This window comes from Ipomoea triloba, chromosome 2 (genome assembly GCF_003576645.1).
Source record: "Ipomoea triloba cultivar NCNSP0323 chromosome 2, ASM357664v1".
In the NCBI taxonomy this organism is placed as follows: Eukaryota; Viridiplantae; Streptophyta; class Magnoliopsida; order Solanales; family Convolvulaceae; genus Ipomoea; species Ipomoea triloba.
In genome coordinates, this window is record NC_044917.1 from 24319623 (window position 1) to 24334697 (window position 15075).

General features: G+C 39.5%; 2 long non-coding RNA genes across 2 annotated transcripts; both read left to right on the forward strand.

The window, feature by feature from the left end:
* Nucleotides 1-11195: 11195 nt before the first annotated feature.
* LOC116010611 lies at nt 11196-12748 on the forward strand. The gene is made up of 3 exons (XR_004096943.1): nt 11196-11974; nt 12186-12377; nt 12604-12748. It is a non-coding gene; the product is annotated as an uncharacterized LOC116010611 (long non-coding RNA).
* A 10-nt stretch (nt 12749-12758) lies between these two features.
* LOC116010610 lies at nt 12759-15075 on the forward strand. The gene is made up of 5 exons (XR_004096942.1): nt 12759-13686; nt 13895-13946; nt 14179-14256; nt 14371-14607; nt 14720-15075. It is a non-coding gene; the product is annotated as an uncharacterized LOC116010610 (long non-coding RNA).

Consider the following 15075-nt stretch of genomic DNA (forward strand, 5'->3'; position numbering starts at 1 on the left):
CACTTCAACCATCAATCAAGGCACTTTTTGCTCATGGACTAAAACAACATGCTGATCAGTGAGATTTTGAGAATAACAGCTCCAAATCAACATATTTCTGAATTCCATTTGGTAATTATTTAGTGTAGGTTATTGTATTTCAACATGTTGAGTTTCTTTTCCAATATGTAGAACCATTACTACTTTTGCTCTTACATTTACATTTTGGTTGTCAACGCAGAAGTTCTGCCTAGTAATGTGAGGGCATACAATCTGGGGGTCTTAGATGCAAGCAATGCTTGGTTTCCATTTTTATTGTTGCTGTTAGTAAACTGACGTATTGTTCTTGCCTTTTCTCAGCCCCAACAATGCTGATGCTCTATTACCATACATGGAGGTAGTCAAGACTAGAGGACAGTGAAGAAATCTCTGTGGATCTTCTAAATATCCTCCTAACTACTGAAATGAAGGAAAACCAGGCAATTGCTTTTTCTAGTGTTTTGTGTTGTTTACTCTCCATATATGTTCCCAGCATATATTGATACTGAAGTTGCATTGTTTGGTGCAGAATCCTTTGAATCTATCTTACGGGTGGGCTGAGATCTTAAAGCCTACAGCATCTCAAAGTCTCAACTCTATTGAAGATTTCAACACTAGAGAAAGTTGTGCAGAAGAGGAAAACAAACTGAGTGGTGAAGCCTCCAAAAGAGTAAGAGGAAGTGTTCTCCTTCAGAAAAAGGTATGGAGTTATCATCATTTATTAGGCTGTCACTCATATGTTAAGTATTTCAAGAATTTTTGTTGAAACAACTTTTGAAAATTAGAAAAGGTTTGCTCAACTCAACCAAGCAGTAGATTATATATTGGGGCAAATATATAAATGGACATTTTGACAATTGTCCAAAGATGGTAATTTCTTAACTGCTTGTGATATGTGGATAATGGGATAAATCTGTGCCTTAATGAACAAAAGTACCTCAAGAATACTTAGATATGATGTTTTTGCAACACGAAGAATGTGCAAATGTGCTTTTTTTTTTGCACCCTCTCTCCTTCTCCCTTCATCTACCTGTTTATCTACTTTTACTCTTTTGAGATAATGTCTTTGCCAAAGTGGACAACTTTCTATGTTAAATTCACTTCTTGTATTCTTTTGGCCTAGGCAGTGAGAAAGCTAGCTGAAAAGCTGGTTGGATGCAGAATAAAGGTTTGGGTGCCGAAACACCAGATGTGGGTACAGTTAGTAGACATTTGTTTTGCAGCTGATTCTATTTCTTCTGTTCACAGACACCTTTTTTAAAACTTCTTGCAAAGTACAATTATGTTTTCTTAGCTTTTTTTTAATACTTTCTGGTTTTTCTCATATGCCAGTTTGTTTTTCCTAGGTTCTATGAAGGTAGTATCACTTCTTATGAGTTATGAGAATTATGAAAAGAAGCACAAGGTAAGAAGATTAGGTTGTACATCTAAATATGTAATGATTCCTTTTTGTTACCATTTATAACTTGCTACCAATCTTATCAAAATTGTATTACCATTTATAAGCACTTTTACATTTTTTGTCTCACTTGTTTCTATGATTTCTTACATTGTTCATATCATTTTTAGTGCTGTATGCTGCAACATTGATTGTGACTTTCTACTGTTCTATTGTTTCATTTTTTAATTTATTTTTTGTTTTCTGTTTTGTTTTTTTTAATAAATACTTTTGGAGATCATTTATAATGATAGAGATGTAGAAGACATGTTGATGTCAATGATCTTTCAGTAGAACACTACACTAGAAACCAGTAGATGTTGATGTGAGTACTTGGCTTGATATCATTTAAAAAAAAAATCTATTTCCCCTTCATCTATTTGAATATTTATGCTAGTGCTCTATGACACTGATTTAATACATGATATTTTTTAGGAACAAGAGACTGTGGCAAGTGATGATAGGTAAGCTACATGTTAATCATGTCGCTTTTAAATATTTGTACAGTGTGATTCCTCATATTTGAATTTCAGAGTAATTTTCACCTTCTCCACAACTGATATGGAATAATTTTCATTTACACAACTAATAGGAAAAAGAAGGTCAATGATATTTCTATCTCTTGCTGTCCATAGTGAATCTTCTTATCATTCTATTTGTATTTAAGTTAATGACCATAAGGATTTGACTAGACAAAATAGTATACATTCTTTAAGTTGTCCGTAGCACACCTTGAAATTTTTTAATTTGATATCTCGATGACATCTGATTTTCTTCTCATTTACTTATCCCCCCCTTAGTTCTTCATATGCTCAATATGCAATGTGTAACATATTGGCCTGCAGAAAGATTTATCCCCTAATAAATATGGATCGCTATTGAAGAAGAAAGCGTGGGTAGAATGTACAAATCTGCCCGTAAATACTGAACTAATTGCTGCAGAAACAAACTGGGATGACAAAGATGGAAAGATGCTTAGATGTTGTTGGGTTGGCAGTGTCCTGTTGTGAGGAATGTAGATTGGCAATGGAGACATCCCACAAGGCGCAGCAATTCTACTTGGGAGAAGCCAGTGCAAGGCTTGGTGTAATGCAACTTTGATGCAGCGGTGCAGCCATTTAAAGTGAATGTTGGCATTGTGATTAGGGATTTACATTGTGTTGGCATAGAGGTAGATGCAGCCATTACGGGGATTTTGTGGCACGTAAAGGTGGAGTGATGAAATTCTGAAATTCTTACATAAACTAATGGTGATTACAGCAGCATATATGCAACCTACTCTAATAAAGGAAAGAACTAATTAGCTTAATTCTTTCCTTAAAATCTGGTATTTGAAAATCAAAAAGCTTATTTGTAGGAGATACTGAAAATTACCCTCAATCTCTCCATTATTCCTAAAATATTTTCCTAAAATAAATTCCCTAATTTTGACTCCCTACTATTCAACACTCTCCCTCAAGTTGGGGAATATATATCATTAGTTGATAAAGAAACATCCATAGTGGTGTAAAGCTTTTTGGTGGTTGGAAAATAACACTTGTATCCTTTTTGTATTGAGGCATAACCTAGAAAAAGACACTTATTGGCTCTGGGATCAAATTTGCTACGGTGCTGGGAATACACATGAACAAATGCCGTGCAACCAAATATCTTGAGTGGTAAATCAGATGAGATTACATGTGTGTGAGGAAAATCTTGCAAAAGAAGTTGACGTGGGTTTTTAAAATTAAGGATTCTAGATGGCATACAATTAATTAGATAGGTGGCTGTGAGAATGGCTTCCCCCCCAGAAAGGAACATGAGAAGAAAAAATAAGGCACCTGGCTTCCCCCCAGAAAGGAACATGAGAAGAAAAAATAAGGCACCGACCGAGAAACTTCTAAGAGATGTTTATTCTTTTGTTCAGCCACTCCATTTTGTTGGGGAAGGGACATGAAAATGCAATAGCATAGTACGAGCAATTTCTACCATATGCCTATTTTTCCTCTCAGCAACCCCATTCTGCTGAGGTGTGTAGACACATGACTTTTGGTGTAACATACCCCGAGATTTCATATAGGACTGAAAGGGGTTAGAAAGATACTCTTTGGCTCATCTGAGAATCCAGCACCAAAGTTGCTGGTCGGTGATAATTCGAAAGAGCTTTTATCAAGCAGTGACTGTCCTAAAGAAGTTAGGACATCCTCAGATTTGGCCAAGATGTCTGGCCAAATCTTTTGTAATGGCTGGAGTTAGCAATGCTGATTATGGTTTGATGCTAAATGTGTAGTAACTCTTCTGCATGCCTTCCATTTTTCATGTAACCCCTATTTTGCAACGCCATCTTTTTCTACTTTAATAACTAGTCCGGGGTGTCACCTTTATTGCTATTTCTCTCTCTTTCTTGATAACACTTCTCACGAAAAGTCTCAAACTTTGCCTTGATCTCCACTAGAAATTTGTTGATTATGGTTTTTCTTGATTTTTGTGTTCGAGGAAAGACTGCAGAAATGGCTGCTGATGAGTGTCGCTTCTCTGGGAGCAAGAGTTAATCAAACAACTTGTTGATGCTAGGAATGAGCTTCTTGAGAACCTCCCTACTTCAAAAGAGGAGCTTCTGGGAAAACTTCAAGTGAAGCAACCTTTCTCCAGTACCCTTTTCCTTGTTCTCATTTATCACGAATTCAAAATTATACTTTTTATGTGTATTTGTATATCTGTAAGTTGTGCCTGATGTGTCTTGAATTTGGAACTTGATATCAAAACCCATATGTTAATTTCATTGTTACTTGGTCCTTATGGTATGGTGATGTCAAAATTTTGGTTTTGGATAATTTCTTGCAGGTTTCATTTTTCATAGTTGGGAGGATTTTATGTTGCATTTTTACATGTAAATGGGGGTGTTATCAGTGTACATAAACGCAGCCCAAAGAGATCAATTTGTTTATGGTGTTGCTTGAATATAACATTGAATCTGTTATCTGCTTAGAGGTCTTTAATTGAATGGGGGATGAAAAGTTGTGTGCTTCTGGTTTTGTGTTGATTGTATGTTGTGCCTGTTGTGTCTTGAATTTCGAACTTGATTGTTTTTTCAATTGGGTATTATAGTGGGGTGTTATCAATCAAAAACTCCTATAGATCATGACTGTCAAAAACCAAATTAACTTAGAAGCTTTCTAATCATATTCAAAACTGAAGCTTCTAGATACAAAAGTCTGTTTAAATAGAAAACTAGGAAAATAGAAGAGCTGCAAATATTAAAAGCATGCATGGGAGAGGTAAAATAAACATATAGAGAACTGCAAATATTAAGAATACTTAAAGCTAATCCAAATTTCCAATAAAAGCAGCCACCAAAATCCATGTCTCTTAGACTTCATGCATGTGACTATTTTTATTTTCTATGTCCCTTCTTGTTCCACATCACCTAGCCCCTTCATAGGGAAAATTGAGGCAATCATGATAATTGAGGACAGTGAAGAAATCTCTTTGGATCTTCATAATATCCCTCCTAACTACTGCAAAGAAGGAAAACCGGGTAATTGCTTTTCTAGTGTTTTATATTGTTTACTCTCTATATATATGTTCCGAGCATATATTGATACTGAAGTTGCATTGTTTGATGCAGAATCCTTTGAATCTTGCTTATGTTCTGGGAGAGACACTTTTTAGAATTTGCAATGTTAAACTGCAGCAATATCTCCCTGGAGTTGTGAAATCCTTGGGTATTCACATAAATGGTTATGCTCAAATAGTGCGATCAACATGTTGGGAGGCAATCCAGAGGGAAAATTTGGTGAGTTTCTCCAATATCCTAATCTCATGCGAAATGATTGTATTTATATTTGGCGCTTTAATTCTTAAAATATGATTCCATGAGCGTGTGCAGCTTCTGTGCAACCCATGCAACTCTGTTTTTTTACTCTTCTCTTGTGGCAGGATAACAAGGAGCTTGCACCAAATTCTTCTTATCCTAGAGATGTTGGCTCATCTGAAAATGCACTACCAAAGTTGCTGGTGGGTGGCCAAGCCAACCAGAATGACAATCAGACTCCAACTAGAAAAAGAGTGTGGAAGCCAAATTCTTTGATGAAGCCAGAGGAAGGGTATGATCTTACTTGGATCAGTGTTGAACAAAAATCCGATAAAACTCCCTGCCAAGGGAAAGCGAGCAAGAAAAGAACAGGTCGTCATCCAAAACATTCAGTTTATAAAGGATCGCATTTCTTTTCAGGTACAGGTGAGGCTGAGATCTTAAAGCCTACAGCGTCTCAAAGCCTCAACTCTATTGAAGACTCCAACACTAGAGAAAGTCGTGCAGAAGACTTTAGCAGGTGTTGATAGGTAAGCTACATGTTAATCATGTTGTCATGTTGTGTTTAGATATCTATGTCAGAGTAATTTTCAGTTTCTCCACAACTGATATGGAATAATTTTCATTTACACAACTAATAGAAAAAAGATGGTCAATAAGAAGTGTCCATCAATCAATGATATTTCTATCTCTTGCTGTCCATAGTATATATTAAGAATTATAATATAATACAAAAGGGTATTTTCGGTATTATAGTATAAAAGCTATTCCCAAATACTTGGGAATAGTTAATACTAGGGGGTTCCCTAGGAATGGCAATTCCCCCTGCAAAGGGAATAGCTCATTCCCGGGAATGCTATTCCTAGGAATAGAATAACGAACCAAACAGTGGAATAGGTCTATTGGCTCATCTGAGAATACACTACCAAAGTTGCTGGTCAGTGATAACTTGATACGCACCCAAAAGAATGGATAGTGTATTCACGCAGGAAAAGGAAGGATGGAAATTAGGCAAATCAGAATAAACAAGGAAAGCTTAAATCATGGGATTTGACAAAATAAATCAGGGGGCAATCATCTCAACAATCATCTCCTTTCTATAATTATTGATTTCCTGCACTATATATTAGAATGTCTAGATGAGGGTAAAGGCATCGAATCTGTTACCATTAGTCTTTTAGCTCTAAGTAGCTGGACAAGAGCCTAATACTCTTGTTGGGGAAGTCTTGTGATTTCCTATTTCTCCCTTTCAATCAACAAAACACCCCTCCTTGTTCTTTTCTCTAACAAATTGGTCCGACCTGCCGCTGAATGACGACCACAAGGATAGAGAATCGAATGGAGACGTTAGAGAAGAACCAGGAGACATTACAAACGAACCAAGAGGTGATCCGTGCTGAATTAGCCACTTTGAACGATAAAATGGCTAGGATTTCTGACCTCCTCGCTTTCTCCCTCCAAAGCAAAGGGCACGGCGATGCCAGTGCATCATCAATAGCAGTCCCAACAGACGATTCAACTCCCCCATCCGTTTCAAGAGTGGATTCCAATCCGCCATCAGAACACCGGTCTCAACCAGCAACACTATCCTTCCTACAGGTAAACTAGAACTTCCTACCTTTGATGGTGTAGACCCGATTGGATGGTTGGCCAGAGTTGAGCAATATTTTTCCATACACCACACCCGGGAGGATCTGAAGGTTCCGATAGCCTTTATCAGTATGCAAGGACCAGCGCTACATTGGCTCCGGTGGCTACAACAGCAAAATCCTACTCTAACATGGTCCCAGTTTACTCATGACCTGTTAGAAGAGTTTGGTGAAGACCTACCTGGTCCGCTGTTCGAGCAGCTTGCGGCTCTTCGTCAGATGGGCACGGTTGATGAGTATATCGCTAGGTTTCGTACTCGAATTGCTCAAACCACAGGACTTGCGACTCACATTCAACTGGGACTTTTTCTCAATGGATTGAAGCCGGCGATTCGGGTGCGACTGCGACCGAATGACGTGACAGACCTACGAACTGCGATGCGGGTGGCTCGCGCAGTGGAACGCAAGATTGACTTTGTTTCTACTGGTCGATTCCCTGGCCGCGGTGTGAACGAGGAAGAACGATCGCTTCTGAAGGGTTCTGCAAATACTTGGTGCAAAGGTTATGGGCAAAACTACCAGGCAAATTCTTATTTAAAAACTTCACAGCCCAAGCCCACGTCGGCCCACTCCTAATACTTTACTAATACCCAGATATCTCCTTCTGAGTTACAACCTTCCATCCATAAAACACAAACTTCTGGTTCCATACGTAGCTCCGGCTCAACAGCATCATCGGCTCCGGCACGACGCTACTCAAACAAAGACTATTTGGACATGCGAGCGAAAGGGCTTTGTTTCCGCTGTCAACAACCCTATAGCCCATTACATGTCTGCCCAAATAAGTCCCTCAAGATGTTAATCGTCGGTGAAGATGAAGACTGTGGAGGTGAAATTAATGATAGTGATGGCGATCAATTCTTGGATGGAGACCCGCCAACGGAAGTTGCACATTTGTCTTTGTTAGACCTTCCATTAACTGCCATGGGAGGAATTGATGGTCCCAAAACAATGAAATTTCGAGGCCAAATTGCAGGTCTTGATATTCTAATCATGGTGGACAGTGGAGCAAGTCATAATTTCATCTCTCGCCAGTTGACCGCCGTTCTGCAGCACCCGCTGGAACCAACCACTACCTTTGGAGTCCGACTGGGGGATGGTCGTCGGGCTGAATCAGACGGTAAATACTCCCAACTACATGTTGATTTGGGCCCCATTGCAATGCCGATCGATTGTTTTGCGTTTCCCTTGGGTGGAGTAGACTTGATTCTGGGCATAGCTTGGCTAGAGACATTGGGGGATGTTAAGGCAAATTGGGCTAAGTTGACAATGGAGTTTACCATTGGCGATATACCGGTTCAATTGGTTGGCGACCCATCTCTGGCTCGACTCCCTATTTCCCTCAGCTCATTGGATAAAATTGAAGACACTGCATATTGCTGGTTGTTGTGGGAGCTCTCTCTGTCACCAAATATTCAGGCTGCCACTGAAATTTCTGCAGTCCAAAAATCTCAATTGACAGAACGACTACAGCAGCACCAACATATTTTCGGGGAACCCAAAGGCTTACCGCCATTCCGAGCGAATGACCACCAGATTACCTTGCAAACAGGTTCTTCTCCCGTAAGTGTTAAACCTTACCGTTATGGCCATAATCAGAAAAATGAAATTGAAAGATTGGTGGGTGAAATGCTCACTGCGGGGATCATCCAGCCCAGCTCATCCCCGTTTTCAAGCCCTGTTTTATTAGTCAAAAAAAAAGATGGGAGTTGGCGATTCTGTGTTGACTATCGCAAACTCAACAAAGTCACTGTGCCAGATAAATACCCCATCCCAGTTATACAGGAGATGTTGGATGAGTTGTATGGTGCGCGATATTTTTCCAAAATTGATCTTCGCTCCGGGTATCATCAGATTCGGGTGGCTTCCAGTGATGTGGCTAAAACAGCGTTTCGTACACACTCCGGGCACTACGAGTTCCTGGTCATGCCATTTGGCCTAACTAATGCACCAGCCACCTTTCAGGCGATTATGAATGACTTCTTCCGGGCATATCTCCGAAAATTCGTACTGGTTTTCTTTGATGATATCCTTGTGTATAGTTTGACTTGGGAGGACCATCTGCAACACTTAGAAGTGGTCTTGGGGACTCTGCGAGTTCACCAATTGAAAGCTAATGGAAAAAAAATGTCAATTCGGCCAAACTGCTGTTGAATACTTAGGCCATGTTGTTTCTCAATTTGGGGTAGCAATGGATCCATCTAAAGTCTCCAGTATTATCCGTTGGCCTGTTCCAAAATCTATCAAGGCTGTTCGGGGTTTCTTAGGCCTCACAGGATATTACCGCAGATTCATTAAAGACTATGGGAAGATAGCACAACCTCTTACGACCCTTGTAAAAAAGGAAACAGGGGACAAATTTGCTTGGTCCGATGGCGCGAATAATGCTTTTGAGGCACTCAAGACAGCGGTGACAAATTCTCCAGTGTTGGTCACACCAGATTTTTCCAGACCATTCATCATCGAATGTGATGCTTCGGGAGTCGGGATTGGCGCAGTATTACACCAAGGACAACGACCTATAGCTTATTTTAGCAAGGGGCTCTCAGGTCAGACATTGGCTAAATCTACTTATGAAAAAGAACTAATGGCCCTAGTTCTGGCAATTCAACACTGGAGACCGTATCTCGTAGGGCGTCGATTTACAGTGCGGACAGATCATCGTAGCCTCCGCCACTTGTTACAACAACGCATCACCACACCATCTCAACAAAATTGGGTGGCCAAGCTCATGGGGTATGACTTCGAAGTAGAGTACAAGTCCGGGAGGGTAAATAATGTAGCTGATGCCTTGTCTCGGCAAAATGAAGAATTTTCACTATCAGCTATCTCACTGCCCATTTGGATCGATTGGACAGAATTGGCTACCGCCATCTCTATTGACCCAGAACTGAGCTCTATTGTTCAAGCACTACGTCATGACCCAGGCAGCCGACCTCCTTTTCAACTGCTTCAAGGGTGCTTATATTATAAAGGACGCATTGTTCTACCAGCAACGTCCTCTTGGATCCCTCGGCTATTGGAGGAATTTCATTCTACACCAGTAGGAGGACATTCCGGGGCTTATCGCACTTATCGTAGGCTTGCTGCCAGTATTTACTGGAAAGGAATGATGAAGCACACTCAACAATTTGTAGCAGAATGCCTAGTGTGTCAAAAGAATAAATATGACACATTGGCGCCAGCTGGTCTACTCCAACCTCTTCCTATACCAACGGCTGTTTGGGAAGACATCGCAATGGATTTTATTACTGGCCTTCCACGTTCTTACGTGTTCGATTGTATATGGGTGGTCATAGACCGTTTCACCAAATATGCCCATTTTATAGGGCTGAAACACCCCTTCACTACCAAGTCTCTTGCTGGAATTTTTGCAAAGGAGATAGTTCGCTTACATGGAGTACCAAGGTCAATAGTAAGTGATCGTGACTCAATTTTTCTGAGTATTTTTTGGACAAAATTTTTTGACAAATGGGGCACCAAGTTGCATATGAGCACTGCCTACCACCCTCAAACGGACGGGCAGTCCGAAGTCCTGAATCGGTGCCTGGAGCAGTACTTGCGGTGTATGACTTCTGAACAACCGAAGCAATGGGGACGTTTCCTCCATTGGGCTGAATACTGGTACAACACTTCATTTCAAAGTGCTGCTGGAATTACCCCATTTCAGGTTGTCTATGGACGTGTCCCGCCTACTTTGAAGCAGTATTTACCGGGAGAATTCAAAGTTGAGGCAGTTGCCGAAGAACACAATGATAGGAATGAAATGTTGCGGCAGCTGCGCTACCATTTAGAGAACGCTCAGAATAAGATGGCCAAAGCTGCAAATACCAAACGCCGTGAGCTCCAATTTTCTGAAGGGGACAAAGTTTTGTTGAAGCTTCGACCGCATCGTCAATCTACAATCCACCATCGCATTAACCAAAAGTTGGCTCCCAGGTTCTACGGACCATTTACAATTCTCCAAAAATATAGTGCAGTTTCCTACAAGTTAGCTCTGCCTGACACTGCAAAAGTTCACCCAATTTTTCATGTGTCACAACTCCGTAGGGTTACAGGAAATCATACTGCAGTCACTGATCTCCCTAAAGACATGGCAGTTACCGAACCAGGTTTTGACCCTCAAGACATCTTGAATGCTCGCAAACAGAATGGGGTGCATCAAGTCTTGGTGAAATGGGAAGGCCGCCCTGAAGAAGAAGCTACTTGGATAGATGTGTCTGACTTCAAGGGTCAGTTTCCCCACTCCAACCTTGGGGACAAGGTTGTTTCTTTGGAGGGTGGCAAAAGGAAGGATGGAAATTAGGCAAATCAGAATAAACAAGGAAAGCTTAAATCATGGGATTTGACAAAATAAATCAGGGGGCAATCATCTCAACAATCATCTCCTTTCTATAATTATTGATTTCCTGCACTATATATTAGAATGTCTAGATGAGGGTAAAGGCATCGAATCTGTTACCATTAGTCTTTTAGCTCTAAGTAGCTGGACAAGAGCCTAATACTCTTGTTGGGGAAGTCTTGTGATTTCCTATTTCTCCCTTTCAATCAACAAAACACCCCTCCTTGTTCTTTTCTCTAACATAACTCAAAAGAGCTTTTATCAAGCAGTGACTGTCCTAAAGGAGTTAGGACATCCTCAGGTTTGGCCAAGATGTCTGGCCAAATCTTTTGTAATGGCTGGAGTGAGCAGTGCTGATTAAGGTTTGATGCTAAATGTGCAGTACCTCTTCTGCATGCCTTCCATATTTCATGTAACCCCTATTTGGCAACACCATCTTTTTCAACTTTATTAACTAGTCTGGGGTGTCAACTTTATTGCTATTTCTCTCTCTTTCTTTATAATACTTCTCAAGAAAAGTCTCAAACTTTGCCTTGCTCTCCATTAGAAATTTGTTGATCATCATTTTCTTCATTTTTGTGTTCGAGGAAAGACTGCAGAAATGGCTGCTGATGGGTGCCCCTTCTCCTAACTGTTTTGCTGAGCAAGAGTTAATCAAACAAGTTGTTGATGCTGGGAATGAGCTTCTTGAGAACCTCCCGGCTTCAAAAGAGGAGCTTTTGGAAAAACTTCAAGTGAGGCAACCTTTCTCCAGTGCCCTTTTCCTTTTTCTCGTTTATCATGAATTCAAATTGCTAGAGCTAGAGCTACAATGTCAAAATCTCGTGTGAAATATTTGTATTTATATTTGGCGGTTTAATTCTTAAAATGTGTTTCCTTACTGTGTGCAGCTTCTGTGCAACCCATGCAACTCTTTTTTTTTTTTATACTCTTTTCTTGTGGTAGGATAACAAGGAGCTTGCACCAAATTTTTCTTTCCCTAAATATATTGGATCATCTGCACTACCAAAGTTGCAGGTCGGCAATAACTTGAAAGTTAAGCAGTGACTGTCCTAAAGAAGTTATTCCATCCTCAGATTTGGCCAAGATGTCTGGCCAAATCTTTTGTAATGGCTGGAGTAAGCAATGCTGATTAAGGTTTGATGCTAAATGTGATGTACCTCTTTTGCATGCCTTCCATTTTTCATGTAACCCCTATTTTGCAACACAATCTTTTTCTTTATTAACTAGTCCGGGGTGTCACCTCTATTGCTATTTCTCTCTCTTTCTTAATAACACTTCTCAAGAAAAGTCTCAAACTTTGCCTTGCTCTCACTAGAAAATTGCTGATTATCGTTCTCTTGATTTTTGTGTTTGTGGAAAGACTGCAGAAATGGCTGCTGATAGGTGCTGCTTCTCCTGCCCATTTTGCTGAGCAAGAGTTAATCAGACAACTTGTCGATTCTGGGAATGAGCTTCTTGAGAACCTCCCGACTTCAAAAGAGGAGCTTTTGGAAAAACTTCAAGTGAGGCAAGCTTTCTTCAGTGCCCTTTTCCCTGTTCTCATTTATCACGAATTCAAAATTCTTGCTTTTATGTGTATTGTATGTGTAAGTTGTGCTTGCTGTGTCTTGAATATGGAACTTGATATCAAAACCTGTATATTTAATTTCGTGGTTACTTGGTCCTTATGGTATGGTGATATCAAAATTTTGGTGTTGGATAATTTCTTGCATTCATAGTTTGGAGGATTTTATGTTGCATTTTTATACGTAAATGGGGGTGTTATCTGTGTACATAAACGCAGCCCAAATAGATCAATGTGTCTATGGTGTTGCTTGAATATAACATTGAATCTGTTATCTGCTTAGGGGTCTTTAATTGAACGGGGGATGAAAAAGTTGTGTGTTTCTGGTTTTGTTTTGATTGTATGTTGTGCCTGTTGTGTCTTGAATTTCGCACATGGTTGTTTTTTCAATGGGGTATTATAGTGGGGCGTTATCAATTAACTTGGCGGGAGGCAATCCAAAGGGAAAATTTGATGAGTTTCTCCAATATCGAAATCTCACGTGAAATAATTGTATTTATATTTGGCGGTTTAATTCTTAAAATATAAGCATGTGCAGCTTATGTGCAACCCATTTTTTTTTCTTCTTGTTTACTCTTCTCTTATGGCAGGATAACAAGGAGCTTGCACCCTTCTTGTCCTAGAGATGTTGGCCATCTGAGAATGCACTACCAAAGTTGCTGGTCGGTGACCGAGCCAGCCAGAATGACAATCAGACCCCAACTAGGAGAAGAGTGCGGAAGCCAAATTCATTGATGAAGCCAGAGGAAGGGTATGATCTTACTTGGATCAGTGTTGAACGAAAATCCGATAAAACTCCCTGCCAAGGGAAAGCAAGCAAGAAAAGAACTGGTCATCCTCCAAAACATTCTGTTTCCATGGGATCAGATTTCTCATCAGGTATGTGTGAGGCTGAGATCTCAAAGCCTACAGTGTCTCAGTGTCTCAAAGACATTTGTTTTGCAGCTGATTATATTCCTCTTGTTGACAGACACATTTCTTTTTCTTTTTTTTTTTTTTTAATAATGCTCTTACAATTTGCAATTACGTTTTCTTAGCTCTTTAAACACTTTCTGGTTTTTCTCACATGTTGATTTGTTTTTCCTAGGTTCTATGAAGGTAGTATCACTTCTTAAGACAATTCTGAAAATAAGCACAAGGTAAGAAGATTAGATTGTACATCTAAATATGTAATTTCATTATCATTTATAACTTGTTACCAATTTTATCAAAACCTTGTTACCATTTATAAGCACTTTTACATTTGTCTCACCTGTTGCTATGATTTCTTACATTGTTCATATCATTTTTAGTGTTGGATGTTGCAACATTGATTGTTACTTTAATTTATACTGTTGTATTGATTCATTTGCTATTCTTTTCCTTTTGGAGTTCAATTATGATGATGAACGTGTAGAAGACATGGATCTTTCAGTAGAACGCTCGAAACCCATCAGAGATGATGATGATGTGAGCACTTGGCTTAATTTTATTTATTTGTTTTTGAAATCTCTTTCCCCTTCGTCTACTTGAATGTTTATGCTAGTGTTCTATAACACCGATTTAATACATGATATTTTTCAGGAACAAAAGACTTTGGCAGTTGTTGATGGGTAAGCTACATGTTAATCACGTCGTGCATGTTTATATATGACATCTGATTTTCTTCTCAGTTCTTCATATGCACTTGATGCTATTTTTTAAATGAAAATGTGTAACTTGTTGGTGTGCAAAGTTATATCCCCTAATAAATAGGTATCACTATCCAAGAAGAAAGTCCGGTTTTAGGGTGTACAGATCTGCGCTTAAATACTGAAGAGAGTAAGTATTTATTAGTTAGTTTGTGTTGATGGATGATGTTAATAAGCAGTGATGTAGGAGTTGTGAGGAGTAAAAGATATTAATTGGGTGAATTTCCCTTTGTTTCTGTAAGGTGTGCAAACCAGGGGGAGAAGTTGCAGCTAGCAGAGACAAGCCAAGGAGGATGATTTTTATGCTGTTGGTTGGCAGTGTTCTGTTAGCTTGGGTATATGTTATTTTTATAAATGTATATAGGCACAAACATGGAAGAAATAATGAATTTTTAGATGATGGTGCTGCTTCTCCTGCCCGTTTTACTGAGCAACATTTAATCAAACAACTTAGCTTGTTGATGCCGGGAATGAGCTTCAAAAATGCATTTGGAAATATACTTCAAGTGAGGCAACCTTTCTCCGGCCGTTTGGTTGTGTGCATCTACTGTGCGCTCAAAGTGCAACTTTGCATTATTATTGATATATTCTTGTCTCA